Source organism: Marmota monax, unplaced genomic scaffold (assembly GCF_021218885.2).
Source record: "Marmota monax isolate L192 unplaced genomic scaffold, Marmota_monax_Labrador192_F-V1.1 WCK01_AAM20220418_F8-fsc00203, whole genome shotgun sequence".
NCBI classification, from domain to species: Eukaryota; Metazoa; Chordata; class Mammalia; order Rodentia; family Sciuridae; genus Marmota; species Marmota monax.
This window is the reverse complement of record NW_026694787.1, coordinates 49,583-72,965: the sequence shown is the minus strand read 5'-3', so window position 1 is coordinate 72,965 and position 23,383 is coordinate 49,583. Positions and strand designations below refer to the sequence as shown.

General features: G+C 32.5%; 1 protein-coding gene across 5 annotated transcripts in view; it reads left to right on the top strand.

Annotated features, from left to right (window-relative positions):
* The window catches only part of Cnksr2 (connector enhancer of kinase suppressor of Ras 2), a 278,373-nt gene that overhangs the window by 241,918 nt on the left and 13,072 nt on the right, over window positions 1-23,383 (top strand). The gene's annotated exons all lie outside the window — the stretch shown is intronic.

Genomic DNA, 23,383 nt, shown 5'->3' with positions numbered 1-23,383 from the left:
TTGTTGCCTTATAAATGAAAAAGTATGTTTTCTATAAACAATAAATGATCATAGCTTAGAGTACAATCTCTGAAGACATTCCTCAGTTTAAAGTCTTGCTTTGTCACTCTGCCACTTACAAGTGGGATGAATGGTCAAGTTATTTAATACCTCTATACCTCAATATCTTCATTGTTAAATCAGATGGTAATAGTACCTACCATTTGAGGTTGTGTGAGGACTAAATGAGGCAATGCCAGAGAGCACTTAGTGTCCATATCTGACACATTGTAAATCATCCAACAAGTGTTATAATTATGTGGTTGTATGTAGATTTTATGTAGATTTGAATTTAGGCAAAGAGGGCAGTTACAATACTTAAATAACTATTAGGCCTGGCAAACCTCACTAATGTTTACTTGACTACATGACCTATCATTGCTTAGTTTCAGACATTGACTTAAACTATGTGAATGACTGTTTTTATAGGTAAAAATGATTAAAGAACAGCAATTTTGTACATTAGCTGTTGTCTACAAACTGAATTAGAAATGTCAGTTGTTTCACTTTCTTATCACTCACTACTCCTTTCTTTTTTGACTTTGGATATATGGGAACTCAAAAGAAACTTGCATTCCTAATGTAAATCACCTTATAATATGTATTTACTTAAATAGTTATTTACAGATCATGCCATTCTAGTCTCAGTTCAAATATTTTCCCGTTAGAGTCCTTCCCTCACAACACAGTGTGATCCAGATGCAACCCCTCACCACCATCATCACCATCTGTGCTTTGGTATGGTATTCTGTTTTATATTTTTCCCAGCTTTATCACTATGTATATAATATCAAATATTATTCACTGGTTTATTTTCCATCTCTACCCTCTACCCACCATAATATAAGCTTCTTAAGAGCAGAGGTTTTATTCCTGTCTTGTATACCCAAGGCATAAAATAGTATATAACCCAAAGTAGGCCAGACAGTACTGAGTGAATAAGTGAATGAATGTATAATAGCTAACCCCCTTTCTTCCTAATTTCTTATCTATTTTATTATATAATAGAGCTAAAGTTATTGATTATCCATTATGCAACATAAAACAGGAATCAAAACATTGCAGAATTCTTCATTTTAGGTATTTTGGAAAGGGCTAGCCAGGACTGTATGTGCTCAGCATACCCTCTTTGTGCTGAGATGCTAATAATTAGGATTACTAATCTTTGTATTGTGGCTCTTTTATAGTCATATTCTCTATAGTTGAAATAATTGTCCTATTTTACTCCAATTTCAAAGATGAAGGCCACAAAAATATGACATCTGAAATGATTAGTTCATTGTCATGAACCAGTTAGAAGCCAGATCTTCCAGCATCCATAGGTTGTTTGTTCTTCCTACCAGAATCTTTTCCCTGTGGAAAGAAGGGTGACTCAACTCACTACCAATGTTTGGTTCACAGCCTTAGTTCTCCCTTGGAAGTCGTCCGTCACCTAGCTTCATCTTAATTAGTTTTTAAAAAGTGTTAAAATTGCAACTTTGTACTTTAGCAAATAACCAATAGCCCTGCCTCAGTCAAAAATAATAATAATCTCAGAACTGTTGATAAGTAATGAACCCAGATATTAATGGTAAAAGAAAAATTCTAGATGCTATATGCTATAATCACACCAGCAGAAAATGTGGCTAAATAAGAATTAAAGCTCATATAAAAGGATGACAGTCTCTCCCTAGCATAGGTAAGACAAGTTATAATTTACATTTTTTTTTTACCAAGACAGAAGATCAGATTTAGCCATACTGTTACCTGTTCCTATTTTCACACATCAAAAAAGCAAATCACTTTTTTTTCAGTTCAGTAATAGTTTATTGACAGTTTCTCAGTGACATACCTTATAGCATATTATATAAGAACCTATCCTAACTTCATTCTCCTTTTGCTTTATTCACCCTTGCCACAGAAAGCTGATGGTCCCAAATGCCTCATTTTTGTTCCTCGTCATAGGAAATTCACCACTTATGATTACCACCTGCTAGGAGATAGCATGTTCAGATATAATAGGATTGTACCATGCAACATGTATTGGAAATTTTATAAATGTCCACATTTTTATTTTGCTGTTTAATTCGTAATAATAACGTGCTTGTTGCAAAAGAAAGGAATATATAATATGTATATAATGCAATTATAAAAGTACAAAGAAACCCTCTCACCTTCTGACCCTCAAAGATTACTGTCAAAAGTTAATGATGGGGGCTGAGGTTGTGGCTCAGTGGTAGAGCACTTGCCTAACACATGTGAGGCCCTGGGTTCAATCCTCAGCACCACATAAAAATAAACAAAGGAATGCTGTCCATATACAACTACATAAATTCATTTTCCTCATATATATTTTTCCTGATTCAGTGTGAGTAAGGGGGTGAAGCATGACCTAGTTGATTTATTTTTTCTCTGAAATTTTTTGATGCAAATAGTTTATAATAAAAACAGCAGTGTTGTGAGATAACTTACCACTTCAGAACCCAGCCTCAGTCCCATACTCTAGAAAATGCAGTAGTTGGCCTTCTCAAAAATGATGGACAGGAACATGAGAAAAAAGGGCAACGGCTATTGTGCACTCTTACATACACCTCCACACACACATCCCCTAGACTCATACATCATACATACACTCATACTTACATACATCCTAACTTCTTGCTTAAGTCTTCAAAGTCATATAAATTTTTTCTTTCTTTATGGAGATCTTTCAGTACTATAAGCTTATTCCAAAGTTCTGTGATGACAACAACTAAGCCAGAGTCTATCAGTTAAAAAACAAAATAAAACATTGCAAGTATATTCTTAAAAAGCCAAAAAGCAAAACTCACAAATGGTTTCAGAGTCCCTTATCTGGCAATCAATTTGCCTTTGGATTTGGGCTTCAAGTTTTTAAACATTAAACCTTCTATTAAAAACTTTCTCTCTTATTTTTTTAGTTTTCTCACTAGTTCCATTACTCTGGCCACTCAGACTTTTTATGTTTAGCCACAAGCACATCTTGGCCAAATATCTGGTCTTAATAGCTTAATATGTTATATTTTGAAGTTTTTCCATTAATGGGACAATACTCACAAGTAATGTGTCAATAAGGAAAATGTGCCAATTGTATATATTTTGTTTATGGTACTGGGAATTGAGCCCAAGGCTTCACACATGCTAGGCAATGTGGAGAGCTACATCTCCAGCCCCTTTTTTAAAACTTTTACTTTTAAAATAAAATCTCCAGAACCACACACATAAAAAAAATCAACTTTCTGGGTTCTTTTACAGAAATTTTAGAATACTTAAAAATAATAGTTTCAGTTATCAAATTTTTATTCATTTCAGAGCTATGAATTATTTAATATCTCTATCATAGGTGCTATGACATTTCAATATTTAGATTTATCCTACTGAAATGTAAACTAAATTTCTGTTTTTTATTTATGATTTACTGTATCAACATATCATCTAGTTAGTTTGAAGCATGTATTCATTCATTTAACAGGCATTTATTTACTACATGCTAGGTGTCATATTAGAAGTATACTTAGCTATTCCATAAGTCTACTTACAACAGAAATTTGTAAATTATCTTTAAGAAATAAGATAGATCTTTCTTTTTGATAACATGAAACAGCAAATAATGCAAAATAAGTAGCATCTTTGTTACTTTAATGTTACAATAATTTTTCCTAGTAATCAATTTATAATTGTTTTAGATGGCACATGATATTCTGTTTTCATTTTAAGGTACTTATCACTTACATGAAGTTTACAAGACTGGTTAGAATCAGATATGAGATCACTTGAAGAGCTATTTCTGATTTGGCTCATTCCTTAAGCTTTGGTTTAGGAATAAGCATTCAAGTCACTCAGCTGTTCTGATTACCACTAATCAAATGTCAAAAACGTGAAGTGAACATCATATTATACTGACCATAGATTAATATTTCTTTAAGAAAATGCTTCCTAATTTTATAACCATCATGGAATTTAACTATCAGGAAAAAAAGAAAACATTAACATCAGGAGCAGTGATGCACTCCTGTAATCCCAGCAGCTGGGGAAGATAGTGAGTTCAAAGCCAGCTTCAGCAAAAGCAAGGCCCTAAGCAACTCAGTGAGACCCTGTCTCTAAATAAAATACAAAATAGGGCTGCAGATGTGACTCAGTGGTTGAATGCCCCTGATTTCAATCCCTGGTACCCAAAAAACAAACAAACACATAAAAATTAGCATAGGGAATGTTAGCAGAGTGCCAAATAATGAAAATTGTACTATATTTTGAATGTCTGTCTTAGGGAAGTTTGAACCTTAACATTTCAAGCCTTGTTTTTAACATTGCTCTATGCTTACAATCCCTATCTTCCATGATTTCAAGTCTGATATTCTTATTATGCTCTTTTTATTTTTATAAATCATCCATAGAATCTATTGACTTCTATTCAAGATCTATTCTTTTAAGACTTCTTAATTTTCTCACCCATGACTTTTTTGGGTTTTTTTGCTATATTCTTTTCCTTGATATTTTTGTTATTTTTGCCCCACTACAACTCCATAAACTAATTTTAGAGTATATTCTGTGACTTATGAAACGGACATTTAAAAGCATATACCTTGGGATTCTAGGTGAGAGAAAATAGCCTTTGATATCACAGAACTTGAATTTTACACCACCACCACTACCACCATTTCTGCTGTTTTCTTAATGCTTTTTAACAATGCTAACACACAGGAGTTTATATCCCTTTTCTTTAAAAAAAAAAAAAAAAGGGAAGGAGAGACAACTTGGAATCATTGTGGCTTTAATGCAATCTTGCAACTCTGACAATAAACCCCACCCCTCACTTTGAACTCTATTGTCTTTTTTTACACACTATGTAGTTGCTGGGCAGCCTCCTCTTTATTTAGCATATTGGGTTCTGAGATTCATGATGGGGTTTTATTAACTTAATTAGAAGGATTTTGCCCCAGCACTAGAGGTTGGAAAGATGTTTACCCTTCCAAAAATAATTTTGCACTAATGCTGAAACACTTTGCTGAATAATTAAATGAAAAGGTAGCCTTAGCTTTGAATGTTTCTTTAAATTTATAGCATGCATCTTTTTTAATGTGTTATTATTGGTGGTATCTCTCTGGTAACACTATAAAACCCATTTGAAAATGCTTTATATTAAGGTAAAGGGTTCATTTATTAGATAAATTGTTTTTATTCAGTTAGGCATATGTTTCATGCTACATGTAAATAGGCATGATAGCTGTCTCATTATGGAACTAGAGTTTTAAGACAATATGTCCACCCTCCCACCCAAAATATAAACACATTTTACATACTGGAAAAATTGTTATTGAACCTCTGCTTGAATATTTTAGGGTCTCGGAGTGCCTACCTCCAAAAGCAGGATATTTCATGTTGGACAACCTAGCTAGAAGGTTCTTTCTTATTGATATACAAAAGCAGTCCTCTGACAAATTTTCTACCTGGTTTTAGATCTTAAAATTGCAATTTAGAAAAATATAGAGCAAGTAGTTGAAAGGCTGTCCTATGGAAGGAAAGATAAGATGGTCTTTAAAGTTCCAAAGAACATTATAAATGGAGGGTAGAGGAAGCTGATTGTAGATTGATTTGAGAAAGAAGAGTCTAATTACTGCATTTGCCCATAAATGGAATGACTGGTCCTGAGTTTAGTGGGCTCCCCATTACCAGGTCCTCCAGAATTTTAGACATCCTTTCTGTTTTTAACTGATTGATTTATTAAGGAAAAAAAATTATAGAAATTATTCTAAAGAAAAAGGGGCAAAGGACAGAGCATTATAGTTCTCAATTTAAAACTTTGTATATTAATTTAATTCAGTCATTCAAAGTGCTTATTTGTGAATCCACCTAATGTCTTTCAGTCCTTATTGCAATATCTTTATTCATAAGGGTATCATGCAGTGTTTCATCTTATGCAACATACACTGACTATGACTTTCCACTTATCTCCCAGCCTGGAGGTACTGTCCCCAAAAAAATCTAGTTTAAAATGCTTCATTTTCATGATTGAATCCATATTCATCCTACAATCAAAATTAAAAATCAAAACTCATCCCAATAGTCTTCTCTAAAACTTCACCATGCATTTATATCAGGTTTATCAGCCTGTGCTTTGTAGAACCTATGCTGGGGTTTTGGTTTTTTGGATAACAGCTCTTCTGTTAAGACTTAAGCATTAAGTCTCAAGGTATTCTAACCATAGGCCTATAATAATTTACAAAACATTCATTTGTTGTCTAACATTATAAACTACTGGTTCAGGGGGACCACAGAGTACTTCTTAGTCCCTTGTCTCCAGAAGTGTTTCTTTTTGTAATGTCCTAGTTTGAAACGTTTATTCTTGCAGAAAAAGCCTTAAATATCATTGAAACAATATGGTTCTACCTTCTTAGATCATTTTTATGATTTTTTTTAAAAGCTCTTTATATTTTTTCCCAAGCCTCAGTTGAACATTTACCTTCATAGCATTTGTATAAGCAATTGGTATTATTCTCTGCTAATTCATTTTAGTGGCCTCTCATTCCATATTTTATAAAATTTTTCTTTAAATTAAAGCTTTTCCTAAGTAAATTTCTTGTAACTACCTTGATTTGAGCTGAATCTCTTTTTCCCTCTCTCATTGAGAAAGTTTATGTTTATATTACTGTAATTTTATTTTTGTAAATCACTCATAATTAAAATTTTCTATTTGTCTTACAGGAGTTTTTAAATCATGTTTCTTTCCTGTATGGTCCATATTCAACTTTGTGTTTTCTTCTCACTGTTAGAGAAATAAAAACAAAGACAAAATTATAGGATGAGTTTGTTTAGTTTCTCTCCCCACCCCTCATATATATATATATATATTGCTGCTATTGTTGTTGTTGTTGTTTGTTTTCAAAACAGAGTCTCACTGTGTTGACCAGGCTGCTCTCAAATTCGTGGGCTCAAGTGACCCTCTCACTGCAGCCTCCCAAGTAGCTGAGATTACAGACACGTACCACTCACTACCACCGAACTATTATAGTCTCTTTTACATCTCCAGGGCCACAAAAGTTCTTCCCTGTTGTTCGGTGTTAGGACAGGGTTTTACTCATTTCTTTCTATTTATGAAGCATTAAATTATCTGGGTTTCAATGCGTACAGTAATTACATGTATTCATCCCATCTTTAATGCATTAAATCCTATAGTTGGCATTATTAGTGACTTAAACAGAAAATAATGATGCTCAAGTAATATCATTTATTTTTTTAATATTCAGAGGGTTTCATAGAACCTGATTTGCCAACTTTTATTAACCAATTAATGGAAAAGTAGCACTATAAAAATTTGGTGACTTCATGAGGATAATTTGCAGGATTTTTTAAAAAAATTTTTTTTCTTAGTTGTAGTTGGACACATACCTTTATTTTATTTATTTATTTTTATGGGGTGCTTAGGATTGAACCCAGCACCTCACATGTGCAAGGCAAGTGCTCTAACACTGAGCCACAACCCCAACCCCAGGATTTTTAATCCATTGTTCATGCATCCTCAGTCAATACCTGAATATGCCAGGATAAAGTATGGGAACCCTGCAGATAGTAAACTAGTAAGAGTAAAGAAATAAGAGTACCAAAATTTTCTAGTAGCTTATATTTTAAACCTAAACCTGTCCTAGATCGGCCATATTCTTTAGTCAATTACTTCAGTTGTTTCTAAAAATTATCATTTTGCATCCCCTATAAATAATAGATTCTAATTATAGAAACAATTGGAATTCATACCCTTCATTTAAGGCTTTTTATATAAAGTAATAATGCCTTGATACAAATTGATCATCCCTAATTCGAAGATCTGAAATCCAAAATGCTTCAGAATCCAAAACTTAAAATTTGGGGGTTTTTGCATAGGGTCATTTTAGATTAAGAACATTTCAAATTTGGGTTTTCAGATGAAGGATACTCAACCAGTAAAGTCCATGCAAACATTCCAAAATCTAAAAAAAAAACTATGAAATCTGAAACACTTCTGGTCCCAAGTGCTTGGGATAAGGGATACTCTGTAGTATAAAACTGTACTACTAATTTCTGCTCTTTAGAGCTAATATAACTGGGGGCAACATTTGAATATTTATGTTTTCTATATTATCTTGCTATAATGTCTAGGGCTAAATACCTGCTGCTTGCCTATAAAAAACAAGATGTCTGTTCAAGGTAATCATCTTTATTATTATTTTAGAGAATAAATGATGACATTTCAGAATGTGTAATTATAAAACAAAAAGTGATGTTAAGCTACATTGATGATACTTCTTGAGATTTTCACACATGGCCAGTGGTATCCCTCTTCTAACTGAATAGTTAACATTATAGAAACAATTGGAATTCATACCTCTCATGATGGTAAAAATAAACAAACTTGATTTAGCCTTCCAAAAATTATTTGCCTATCATTCACTGAGCAAGTGCCTATTAAATAAGGTGTGTAACATGCACTTCATTGTCATGGAACCCAAACTGAATACACATTAAATAACACTGTTTCATGGGTTTGTAGCTTATAAAATACCATATATTGTTGGGGAAAAAAAGCTATGTGTGTTAAAATTTGCTTTGTGATAAGTTATGGTATAGAAAATAAAGATAGAATGTAATATTCTTTTACAATTTCAGCTAATATTTAGCAATATCCCCATTTTATTAAGTGAGTTTATAAATGACCTTCATGTTTTTAAAGTTTAATAAATATACCCCAACAATGATAATGTAATGAGACAGCCAAATTACCTGAACGATTTAGTAAACATCAACAATATTTCCACTGATGACATAAAATCACTCTTCGATTTCTGAAATATGGAATAAAGTCCTATGCATTACTGATATACAGAACTAAATTTCTAGTATATTAAGATCATTGACATCAAATAAGCTACTTTAAACCAGCTGATAAATTATTTTCAAAAAGTGCAGGGCTATTTTAATTCCTTTAGTATCTTAGGTTTGAAAAGAAGGAAAGAGACATAATATAGTTTTTTTGTACTTGACAATCAGCAGAAGTTTTATAAGCAAGACTTCATTATCATCACAAAAGTAAATCACAAAAGTAATCATAAACCAGGTGTTCTAACAGGCCATATAGATAAACAATGACTAAAAACTCTCAAGAGCCTTTTATTATATTTACAGTGCCATTTTGTGGAGTTAAAATGGTGAGAATTATGTCTATGATGTTGAAATTCTTATGACTATAGAACAGGAACAAACTAGAATCCTTTTTCAGTTTTTTTTATTAGTGCATTATAGTTATAGATAATGTTGAAGTTTATTTTGACATAATTGTACAAGCTTGGAATGTAATTTGCTCTAATACATTTCTCAGTACTTTCCTTTCCCTCCCCACCTCCTTCCCCCATTTCATTTCCTCTACTTTACTGGTCTTCTCTTTATTTATAGTTTTTTTAATTAGTGCTTTATAGATATACATAAAGGTAAAATTCACTGTGATATATCTATATATGTACAGAGGCTAGTTTGGTCGATTTCATTCCACCCTCCCTCCCTTTCCCTACCCTTCCTCCCTCCCCTTTAATCCCCTTCCTCTATTCTTCTAGTCTCTCTTCTATTTTCATGAGATCTCCCTTACCACTTTTTTTTAAAGAATGGACTGCTCTGTTTTCTATTGTGAATTGTTCCATTGATTTTCAGTTTAAATGGAATTGTGATGTATTAATTTACCTACCTAACTGAACTTTTATTCTTTTTATTGCTCAATTTCTAAAATCAGAGCTTGTCTTAGATTGAGAATATCTGACATAATTGTGTACTACTCCTAGTAGCTCATAATTCAGGTGGTTGTGGCCCAATTAAGTGAAAATGAGTGGCATGTGCCAGTAGGCTTCATTAAGATAGAATACTAATTTTTATGTTTTAATTGTCTCCAATGAAATGCCTGAATTTTTAGAAAAGCCATTTAATTGATCCAGTGGTATAAGAAAGCAGATCTTCTTAGTGACTAGAGAATGCTAGTCACTAAGAATTAAAATTATCTCAACTCAGTTTTCAAAGATTATTTTAAAAATAAAATATTATTATAAAAAAGAAATGAATGGATAAGTAAATCATAAATAGATGGGTAAAATTTACTCTTCTACTCTTAAATTGTCAATATTTTATGGAAATATAGAGATGAGAAGATAAGAAAATAGCATTTTTAAAATATTAAAGCAGAAACTAATGGGTATGTTATAAAGGTATCTATTTTATCTGACCCATATGGTTCAAAATGCTAGCTAGCCATTCAAAGTCTGCTTAAAGGACCTAAAAACTTAAAAGTGTTAGACATAGCCATAAACCCACCCATAACAAGCATTTGGCTGCAACCTATTCCAACATTTTTCCAAGGTAGTAAGGTGGTAAGATAAGATTTTTTCATAGTAGTTCATTGTAATCAGCCTCTGTCAATAAAGAAGCACCTTTAGAGAGAGTATTATGAGCTATATTTATAATTAAAAACTCATCCTGAGTCTTAGTAAGATTTTGACTCACCTCATCTACTCCTAATATTAATGACACATGAATAACTTGACAGTCTAGGTCATTAAATTACCCTTTAGTGATGATAGTCATCAGTTCATATAGGGACTGAATCATTCTTCCTTGACATAGCAGTATCAGAAATAGCATCAGCAAATGTAGACATGAAGAAAACATATAATTTAGAGAAATACAACATGGTAATATAGATGAGACAAAGAATTAAGCTAGAACTAAATTATGAAGTCCCTAGTATACCATGCCCAGGGGTTTGCACTGTATCTCAATATGCTGAAGGGCTTCAAGTAGATTTTAATAGGAAAATGATATAATCAGACAGTAAGTTTTGGAACAGTCTCTCTGTTGGAAATGTACATGTATCTGTGTGGAAGAATATATGATAGTGAAACCAGTTAGAAAACTACTTCAGTGATTCACGTGGGAGGAATGATAACTCCTCTCCAAATGTGGAGATAAAGTAATCTGCTCAAAGCAAGATCCTCGGGTAGGGAGTAGGGCTTTTAGTTGTATCATGCTATCTTGGACTATGCCTCATGGGGGAATTGGATATTGAGCTAACCAAGCACTAATAAGAGGTCTGCCACATAGCCTTCTGTAGCCTGAAGTTAGAAAACACAAAATTTAGAATAGTGCTGATCAGCATGGATATACAATTTTCTCTAGCAATTCTCAGTGGCCAAGCAGGAATAAGAAAGCACATATTGGAAAGAGTACATATAGCTCCTACCCAAGAGGATGAGGGAATTGAGGAGTCTTTACTGAGTAAAAAGGTGGATTCAAGAATGGACTGGGTTCTTGGTAAGATCAAAGATTAGACATAGTGGAAGAAATAAGGAGAGGAAGGTGTTATCAGGGAGAATTATAGTACTTAAGGAAGTGACATGGTTTCACCCTGATGGCAAGCTCAAATGTGTTACATTATAGGATTTGACAGAAAAATTAAACAGAGGTGGCTTATTTCAAAACAGCTTTTCAACATCCTTCTTATATGTTTGAATCTTGAGGGTAAAAAAATTAAAAATTGAAAACAACAACAACAAAAAATGGTCCAGGTATGATAATGCATGCTTATAATCTCAGTTATCAACTATAATCCCAGATACTTGGGAGGCTGAGGCAGAGGATTCCAAGTTCAAGGTCAGCCTGGGCAATTCAACAAGACCCTGTCTCAAAATGTAAAAAATAAAAAATAAAAAGGGCTAAGTATGTCGTCAATCCATAAAGCACACCCAAGTTTAATTCCCATTACTGAAGGGGAAAAAAGAACTGGGGAATACTGCCACATTAATGTGTAAACTAAGCTATCTAATAGCAAATGTTGAACACTCACTGGTATAAGAAATAATCCCATTTATATTAGTAGGATTTATTTATTACATGTTTCAATTGCTTAGTAAAATATATTCAATGACATAACATAAATTATGAAGAATTGAAAGCTGAAGATATTTTAATGTTCCATTCTAAAGTAAATCTCATTTAAGTTAGGTTTACAACAGTATTAACTTATAAGTCTTTGTGTGAAATAATTTTAAATTTGATGTCAAGGGCACTCTGAGTCAGTTGAATGAATTATGTGGATTTTGTCCTTTTACTTTCACTGTTTTCTCAGAAAGATTCTTTTTATCTCTCCTATGGACTATACCTGTCTGTTAAAATGAAAGACATTTTAATGATTTATTTTTTCTATAAAAGTATGCTACATAGTCTGGATTTGAAATGCAATCTGCAAGAGTTAGGCATGCCCATAAATCTCAATCTTTCATGTTACTCATATATAGAAAGAAGACATTTTCCCACATGAAAAAAATGTTAAAATGGAATTGCCTTCCCTAAGGTAAAACACAAATATCTATATAACTATGCATTTTTATAATATGATGCATTTTGTTTAGATTTTGTAGGTTTGTTGAACACATTAATCTATTACAAATACTGGCTAACAGTTTTTAATGAGGGTTACTATGTGCCAGGCAGTATTTTAAGGTCTTTATATAATGTAACTCATTTAAACCTCACAACACCACTGAGGTAAACATTATTATTATCCTCATCTTCTAGATGAGGAAACGGAGTTTAAATAGCATAATCCATGACTTCCAGCTAGTTAAAAATATATCTGGAGATTCAGACTAATACACTCTGACAACAGAGTAAACGTTTTCAAGTATATATTGACCTTCAGGTCCATAATTTTATTTTAGGATAAATTTAGCAAAATGTATCCTTTCAGATACTTTTTCTGTGTATATTATTAAACTTATAAAAAAGGAATTAAATTTTTTGTTTTATTGCAGCAAGTTATGATAAGTATTAACATGCTCTATCAAGTAAAGCAAAACCTCATTCTAATCTTTCAGTAACATTTACACCAGTTTAAGTTTTACTACTAAAAATTAAAATTAGTTTTTTTCTGTTTTAACTAACCAGTGTCCAAAAATCATGTATCATAATTTGTATGAATGACGAATGTGAAATAATTCTCTACATGAATTAAAATTTTATAATATTTTAAACTTTGACATAATTTCTTTATAGGTAATTTGTTAATATCGGGATATTGTTTTAAGAACTGCTTCCACAGAATTAAGTCTGGATACAAATTTGAAAAGTATTTCATATGGCCAAAGTTATTTCAGCCTTTCCTTCCAAATTCCACTTTATCCAACTTCTAAGAAATAATACAAATCTTTCTGCCTGTTTATGATCTGAGGGATAGAAAAGCAACAGATACAGGAGTAAAATTTAAAGATAACACTGATTCTATCAGTCACTACTCACAGATGCCAAATCTGATGTATTATGGGTTACTGTTTGTTTCCTCATAATAAATCATTAGTTTCATGACCTTTTACCAATCCAGTCATTTCAGTGACCCAAAAGGAACTATTAAAGAATACAACATTCATATTTAATCTAATTCCAACTTGTAACTTCTCCTTTGAAGCATACAATATGTAATACAAAATAAAAATTTATTATCAAAGTGAACTTTAGTGAAATTTTCATATTTTCTGCATCTTTTGTCAAGGTAATTACAAAAAATAAATAAAAAAGTAGAAGGTAAAATACAAATGTTAGTGTCAGAATCATTACTGAACTGAAAGGCTAAATTGATTTGCTTCAAAATTTTTATACTAAGTTGAAGAAAAGCAAAAGTTGTTTGGTGCTATTTCTTAGGATTCTTTGAAAATGAATACTAATTAGATTATATAATATATTGCAAAAACAGTGATGCCTCCATTAAACACTTAGCTCCTGTTTAAGAAAACCAAATTCAGAACTAGTGAATAAATTATTACTTTTAATCCATATGTTCTGGCTTTTGATTTGACATCTTAGTAATAATTTGATGTGGGTATCTGTTACCCACCTTTTTTAGCAGGTTGCCATGGCAACTCCTGAGGTAAAGTACCAGTTGACTGGAGCTTCAGGCTTTGTCCATGCTAAATACAGAAGCTGCATTTGATTTCAGCTTGGCAGTTTCTATGGGGAGCAATGTACCATAGTTCTTTCCACTTCCCAGGCTGACTTTTTCATTACCATGGAGACCAGATCAGCCCACACAACTAAGATCTCAAATCATTCCTAGTATGGCTAAAACTAAGGCCTTGGGAACCAAGGCTTTCTATAATTAAAGTATATTGTTTTGTTAAAGAAGAGTTCCTGCTTCTGCTTTTGAAGTATTTATTGATTTTCCACAAAGAAAAAACAGGTTTCCTAGCACTGTGCTGAAAATTTACAAGAAGAAGAAAGAAAATGTCATCATGACATTTTCCTTGGTCAGATTCTGGTTTTGTATATAATTATGGTATGTACTCTTCATAGTCAATCACTAAATAATAATGTTTCATTTCAAATTATCTGAGAGTATTCCTGTATAGTAGTAAACACTTATAATATACACTTGATCTTAAAAGGTTACTTTTAATTTTAGTTTGAGGTTTTCTAAATTTGTTTCTAAATCCAATATTGGTGTTTTTTAGATTAGTTCTACACTTAAAATAAAATCAGTATAAAAAATTTATTCTAGAACATTGATCATAAGTATACATGGACTTAACAAAGAGGTAGTGATATGATATTTCACTATAAATTCAGTCTACACAGATCTATAAAGATCTGATAAATTATCTGTAGAAGATCACAATAGGCCAGGATAATATTTTCTTGAATTATTTATATATATATATATATATATATATATATATATATATATATATATATATAAACTCTGTGAACTTTGGCCCTATTTGTGATATAGGCATGTATTAATATCATTCACACACTAGCATATATGTATCCATACACACACAAACACACATTAGCATCACAAATATGGCCAAATTTCCAGATTTCTTTGATGATCACTAATTACTCTACAGCTGATATCATATATTTTATTGCCTCCCTGCTCCCCCACAAACACACAGGCACACACAAATGGCTATAGTCAGAGGAGATGGTAAGGAAATTTTAAGTGGAATTCTGTAATCCCACATTCATCCATTCATTTGCATATCTCTACAAAGTGATTTAAGATAGCATCTCTACTTTGATAGTATTTTTTTACCATAGAGAAGGCAACATGGTCCTTTCTTTAAAAAAAATACTAAAAAGGAATTTTAAATCCTGATTTTAATAAAATATGGAGTTTTTATTTCTAAAAATATATTATGAATAAACTAGTACCATAAAGCTGCTACAAATTAATTTATTTACAGATGGAAATCAATTCATTCATATAATAGGATTTTTTGTTTGCTATCAGGAAATTAGCAATTCATTGTCATATTTGAATGCAAATTATGTTGTGTGATGCAGAGAACCTCCTGACATTTCAAACATTTGAATTTTCCAAAAGGAACTCTCACCCTAATGAAGTTACTGTATAATTCTAGTTTTCTGTAATTACACTGGTGAGTGTGAAATTCAACATTTGATGCTAAATGTTAAAACACAGATATAGCTGGAAACATTTTTACAGTAGCTATAAAGTCATTTGTATTTTTCCCTAAGAATATTGAAAGTCAGCATCTAACTCTTTAGTAAAACTTACATTCTTTAAAAGGGCAGTACTGTAAAGTGTTGTCAGGAAGGAAAAATGAAACATACAGGGAATTTCTTAAAGTATATTCCTCATATGTTCTTAGGTCCATCCCATATTTAATAACTACTAATTTCTAGGACAGCTAAGATTATAAATACTCACTACCCTAAGCTTTTTTTTTAATATTTATTTTTCAGTGGACACAACATCTTTATTTTATTTTATGTGGTGCCAAGGATTGAACCCAGCGCTTGAGCCACATCCCCAGCCCCCAAGTTTTCTTTTGGCACTGGGGATTGAACTCAGGGCCTTGTGCATGCAAGGCAAGCACTCTACCAACTGAGCTATATCTCCAGCCCCCCTAAGCTTTTAATTAAGGTGGACATTTGTGCTGATTTGTTTCCATCTACACTATATTTCTTAAAAACATGATTTCATAATGATTTTTACTCAATTTTTTCTTCTCGTCATGTACACAATATGTATTGGAATATGCAGATGATTCAAACAATGGAAATTTATAAGTCTATGATGGAATTATTATAGATTGGAAAATTAAAAAGTATGTAAAAATGTCATTAAGGTGAAAGATTAGATTTATAACACTTTGGTGAAAAATATAAATGACTATCAAGAAATAATTTTAGATTCTCAGCACATATTTCTTGAAATTTTTTCCTATCTTTCTTGGCATTTGATTTTCTGGAGAAGATATTTTTGGTTGTCCTTAAATTCAGTTGGCAATACCCCCAAAGCAGCTTTTCCTTGCCAGGGTTGCTAATGAGCAAAAAATCCCAAATGTCAGGCTGGTATGCCAAGGAGGTTATTAATAAGGCATTAACATTTAGAAGTTATTGAAGGAGGAAAATCAATATCACAACTTTTTTGTAATATTACAAGCTCAGAAGGAGTAAGTAGATGTCCATTTCAGGCTTCTAACAATCAAAAATGTTACAGCATAAGGGGAAATAATACCTTTAAATTTTTAGCTAGGACACTACTTTTCCTACTTTACTCCCATCTCCCAGTCCCTGCCCCCCCCCACAGAACCACCTGTTATATTCTTGTTGAAAAGAATTTAGTATTCCACTCACTTTTGCAGATTAATACCTCCTTTCCCATCATTTAGTATTGTAGGATGACATGATACTGGAACTGGTATTAAATGAAAATTCTCTTTGTCAAGTAATCTTACCAGATCAAAATGGCATTATTTGGAGGATAGTGTACAAATTTAGTATAAGAATAAGATTAGAGTGAACTAGGGCTAGGAATGTAGTTCAGTGGTAGAGTACATGTTTAGCATGCATGAGGCCCTGGGTTCAATCCTCAGCAACACACACACACACACACACACACACACACACATAGAGAGAGAGAGAGAGAATAAAAGTTTGCAAAGATCTATGTTACTATTAATTTGAAAAATATGTATGTCTTCATTTATTTTTGGATTGAGTTTTCAAGAATTAGGAAGCTGGACAGAAGCAGAATAAGCAAAATTCACTGATGATAGATAAATTAACTGATCAACAACTTGGCAAGGGTGAAGTCCTTTGTTTACTTTGCATGGGTTCTGATGGAGTGAACGTACTAGATACATCTTCACAACCTCAGTTCCCCCATACACATACCCTCCCTTTTGTTCTATCAGAGTGTCCAGTTTGGAGAATTCAAGTCAAGTGTGTTGGAGAAATTAAGTAGTTTGGGTCTTGGAGGTATAATCAGTGTTTTGAAGATATCTTTACCACCAAATTGCATATATGGATCAAAGTTCAGATCAGGTTTCAACTTCCTTTCAAAGTACTTGTGAAGTAGGTAAAAGAATGTCCTAGTAGGGTTGGAAAGAACAATGGGGAACCTGTTGGAAGAAATAGGAAAGAAAACAATATAAACATTGTTGATCCCAATTTACCTTTTCATTTTGGCAAAGCCACACATTTCACAGATGAAATGTTGTGTGACTCACTTGTTCACCAGATGGGCAGTCCTCATCACACTGATTATCTTCCAGACTGAATATGATCTATTTAATTATATTCTTTTGATATAAATATGTGAAATGGTGATAGAGTTTATAAAATTTCATAAGTTAAAAATCTGCATTGTTTATCTCTAAATATTTTGGGTTTTTAAAAAAGGATACTGTTTCCTATAGTGGGTTCACATCTCAGACTTGAGCTATGTTACCTCTGTAGTTATTTCACCTGCAACTGAGAACTTTAAAGGTATTGTTTTAAGATAAGTAAAAGTTAATCATAAAATATCAGTAGACTCCCATCTATCCACACTGCTGAAAGAAAACATTACCAGGAATCATTATGCTTACTAAAGTTATCTCATTGGAGTTTAACATGAATTTTTAATAATAATATCAAAATAATGTTATCTACTAAGTTATTTTAAAATATGGATTATTTAGAATGGAGGGGTCAAATATTAAGTCAAATAAAGTAAAAATTACAAAATTTTAAGACAAATTCAAAGGAGTTGTACAGCTATATCAAGAACTCTTTAAGGTCAGGCTATCTTTGTATATTTATCCCTAATAATTGGTATTATTCAAACACATACACATTAAATCCTTACTGAAAATATGTGTCTATAAAAATTATTTCCTCCCATTTTCCATTTTAAATTCTGAATGATGACATTTAGAATGACCATATATTGCAACAAAATTCCTAGGATGTTTTTCTGAAAAATCAATTAACCACCAGTTTATTTTCAATGAAGTAATATTAAATACATCTATTATACTTAAAAGACCTTTTCAGTTGTTGCCAAAATGTTATGTCTGATTACAATGCACTGATAAGAATATGAAAAAATAATAAAAGAAACAATTGTTGCTAATACATAGCTCCATTTAAAGAGTACTTTAGGGCCTGGGGTTGTAGCTCAGTGGAAGAATATTTGCCTTACATGTGTAAGGCACTGGGTTTGATCCTCAGCACCACATAAAAATAAGTATTGTGTCCATCTTCAACTAAAAATATTTTTTAAAAGAGTGCTTTAGACTAGGAGTGTTACTTAGTGATAAAGCCAATGCTTAGCATGCACCAAGGCCCTGGGTTCAATCCCCAGCACAAAATAAATACATAAGTAAACTAAAAGACTTTAGGTTGGGCCGGGGATGTGGCTCAAGCAGTAGCACGCTCGCCTGGCATGCTTGTGGCCCAGGTTCGATCCTCAGCACCACATACAAAAAAACAAAGATGTTGTGTCCGCCGAAAACTAAAAAAATAAATATTAAAATTCTCTCTCTCTCTCTCTCTCTCTCTCTCTCTCTCTCTCTCTTAAAAAAAAGACTTTAGGACTTACTTTATTTGAGATAATAGTTTTTAAAGCAAATAGAAAAAGCTATCATGTAGTATACAGACAGTAACTAAATCATAAATGCACTCTGGGGTCATAATATAGCACTAGATACATTATGATGAAAACTACTTTCATAAGAAAATATTACATCTCGTGTGAATTATATAGATAGAGGAATTGTGATTTGCCAATTTAGAGGAAAATTCCAATTACCTGCAAACAGTATTTCCTTAACTGTTTGGCCTGTAGCTAGGTTCATAAAATATTTTGCTTGGATTGTTAATTAAAGAAGTACATAAGTTCTATAAGCACAAACTTTATTATGTTTTTACTGTTTCTCACTGTGCTGCTCATTTATAAATTTAAAATTAAAACTTTCTAATTCCTAACCCCTGTGGTGTTAAAGAAAAATGAAGCAAGCAATTTTTTTAAACTCTCATCTGTTTTTTTAAGAGAGAGAGAATTTAATATTTATTTTTTTTTTTTAGTTTTTCCAGCTGACACAATATCTTTATTTGTATGTGGTGCTGAGGATCGAACCCAGCGCCACACGCATGCCAGTCGAGCTCACTACCACTTGAGCCACATCCCCAGCCCCTTAAACTCCCATCTTTTTAACCGAACCTTTTATGATAAAATAGGCCCTCAAAATATGGACACATGTTACTCAAGCCCCACAATTACCAATCTTTCTTTTGGTCTAAACATTCGGAACAAAAGTACTCTTTCCAATACTTACATTGAGAAAAATAATTATCACTAACACTTTATAGTGTTAAGTATCTTTTTATTTTTCAAAAAGAAAAATTTAAATCCAAAATAGGTACGTTTAAAAGAACGGGAGGCTTCAGATAATTGTGTTAAATAAGCTTTTTTTTTTAAAAAAAAAAAGGAGCAAAACAATTGTTTCTCAGTATCTCTTTCTGTGTTACTGCTGATAGGTGAATATCTGCTGTTGGTGACCTTTGTTATCTCTCTACAAGCAGTTTAAGACAAATATTCTATGGCTTTGCTCTAAATTTGCTCTCAACTCAGTGATGATGAAACTGAGTAAATGGAATGGAGTTGTCTCTTAGAAGTCAAACAGAAGTACGACTCTTTAAGTTCTCATTTCTCTTAAGCACTTCTTATTCCCATTTTCAAGTATTTTTCTTGCCTTTCATTCATTAAGGGCAAGATTTTTTTCACCTGTTTGGTATTCAAACTTAATTATTCTCTTGCAAATGTTTGTGCCTCCACCCTTAACCACTCTATATTCTAATCTTCAAAAAATATGATTAGATTATCATCAGTCATTCCTGGCAGGTACATTTTTAAATTTTAGTTGTACACAATACCTTTATTTTGTTTACTTATTTTTATGTGGCACTGAGGACCAAACCCAGAGCCTCGCACATGCTAGGCAAGCGCTCTACTGCTGAGCCACAACCCCAGACCCTGGCAGATACATTTTTTAAAGCCAGTTTACAATTATAAAACTTGTTTCTAGAATTCATATTTCTGCTATTACTTGGGTGGTCCTTAGTGGAACTTTGTTTTTAATTAGTAAAATATAAAGGGAAAGAAATATCCTTCTCAAAGTATCCTATGTGATTTCAAACTGGGCCTCAAAGAATTTACATGGGAAGTAGATCCACACTGGGAGAAATCATTCTATGCACAATTCAAGATGATGTTACATCTGGATCCATCATTCAGAACTCCAGGAACCCAGGAACAGGGAAATAATATCTGTTCCTTCTTATCCTGCTAGGCTACTGGCCTAATAAGCAGAGGTTTCAGTGATGAATGAAAAATTAATAAATATTTCTTAATATGCCAAGCAGAGACATGACTGATTTTTCTTTGGAGTAGCATAGACACATTGCTGTTCTTCCAAAATATCATTGGTTAAAAGCTTGAAAATAGTGATATTTATTTTAATAGCAGGAATAGGGGATATTTTTATAGTTAAATCAGCCATAAGAAAACAAAATAGTCAAGAGTCATATATTTTTCAGTTTTGGCTGCCTTTAAAAAAAATACAATTTTCATTTGTCTTTTTAGAAAATAGGGATAAACTTAGTCTGTTACTGTAATAAGTAATTTTAGCTGATTTGAATATTTAGGCTATTGAGTAAGGATAAATGAAGGTGTCAGCTACAAATGAGGAAGGTAGAAACACGGGATCAGACACAGAAAAAAAAAAACAGAAAGCCCAATGAAAACACAAAGGAAGAAAAAATAAATAGGGTTGAGAATCTAAAAGGGACTTGCAAAAAGTTAAAGACATATAAATATGAGATTCAAGAAGTCAAAAGTGGACTTTGATGAAGTACATATGATTATGAAGTGTATTTTTGTTGTTGTTTTTTGTTTTGTTTTGTTTTGGTTTTTTGTTTTAGAGATTTCTTATAGATTAGCCATATACCAGCAGCACTTTGTGCCCTTGCCTCTGTCTACCTGGCTTGCCAATGCATTGTTACTTTAGATACATAATGCATTTATCTGGACATACTGTTGATTCAGTGGGGTTGAGTCTAAGAGTATCTTTGTAGTTGTTCTTTTTGTCTCAAAAATAAATAGGAATTATTTAACCCTACATAAAATTTAGCTTGAAAGAATTTATTCAAGCTGTTTACCAAGGCCGCTTTCATTTTGCCATAATTTTAGTAGACCAAGATATTTCCATCAGATTCCTCAGCAAAAACATTGTTTTTAACTGTAATACAATGTTATATGTGATAAAAATGTTATGTTTGGGACTTCAGATAACATTAAAAATAAAATGCTGTGTGAAGTCCCCAGCCTCAGGTCTTCTGACTTGGAAACTACTTGGATATGCAGTACAATTGGACATTACTTCAAACAGCCCTACCCATTGGGTGGGCCATCCACATGTGACTGGCCTAAAGCAAGAGATCTCAAACTGCAGTGGGCATAAGAATAAACTGAATTGCTTGTTCAAAATACACATTCCTGAGTTCTATATCCAGAAATTCTGATTCAGTAGATGAGGGATAAGGGCCCAGAAATTTGTGATTAGCAAACAGATCTCATCCCCACCCCTGAGATTCTTCTGTGAGTGGTATTGACCACTATTAGTTGAAGAGATACCTTGCCCTAGGGAAATTATCTTCTCTTCTGCTAATATACACAGATTAGTAGCTAGCTGTAACTAGTTTAAAATAGTGATTCTTCCTCATCATCCTGCACTCTGGTAAGGTGCTAAACTCAGGTGTTTCCAATCTCTTGGAATAACGTTCAGCAATCTTATAGAAACAATGATATAAGTCTAAGTTAGTCGAGTTTGATTACCAGAGTTAACTGAGCATTAGGGAATACAGTAGTATATAACATTGGTTCTGCAGGAAAATGAGGGATGTGTTCAAAACAACTTATAGAATGCTTGAATTGCATAGATAAATTAAGTACAATTTAAATTTAGAAATGACCTTATGCCCAAGGTTAGATTTTTCTGTTTTCGCTGTTTGAAATTCCATGACCTTATGGAATACATTGGAAAAAGTTATAGCTAGCTTTTCAGTATTTATAATCTTCAAAAAAATGAGGTATTATATTTTGTTTCATTTGACCTACATATGAAGATTACTTAGTTCTCAGCTCCTTTTGTGCACAAACATAATGATGTGATAAACAATTCTGCTGGTTTCTGAACTCTGCTGCATCTCATTTTCTAGATACCAGTGTTATGGACAACACATGCTCCTCTCCATTTCCTAAGAGAGTAATCATGAACACTATACTTTCTTGGTTCCCTCTCTTGATTTGTTTCTTCTTCTGTGTATAACTCAAAAAATATAAAAGGATGTTGCACATAAAATTCAGCCCTAGGATAGAGATAACAAATATTGCCAATTTGTGCCTGCTGATGATACTTGTATTCCTCAAAATAAAATGAACTGAGACTGCAGTTTATTTTATGCAAATTGTTCTTAGTTTCTCAAGTCATTCAGAAACTTCATTCTCTTCTAGTTTCTTAACTCCTTGGTATGTGGCTTATGCTCAGGTGTAAAGTCACCCTTCATCACGACTACTCTATTACAACTTTTCATTTCTCTTCACTTGTATGGTTTCGCATGCGGCCTCCTTATCAGAGTGATACTAGCTAGACTATTTTACTATCTCAGTAAAATATTAGTTCATGGTAGCATATATCTCAGAAGATCAGAAAACCTTTTCTCATATTTGTTGATTGGATGAATTGGAGGAAAGCTCTTGTATAGAAATTATTTTAATATTTAAAAGACTAATCATTTTAATATAGACATTTCTGATTAAAATTGTAGATATGCATATACAAGTTTAGAGGTGGAAAATTTTTTATCTGTTTGTTACTGTGTATATTTGGAAGATTGGCATTTCAAACAACCAAACTAAAACAAAAAGTATCCCATTTATGGCCACATAGACTTGCATGCCAACAGAAAGACATTATGGCATTAAAACCATATG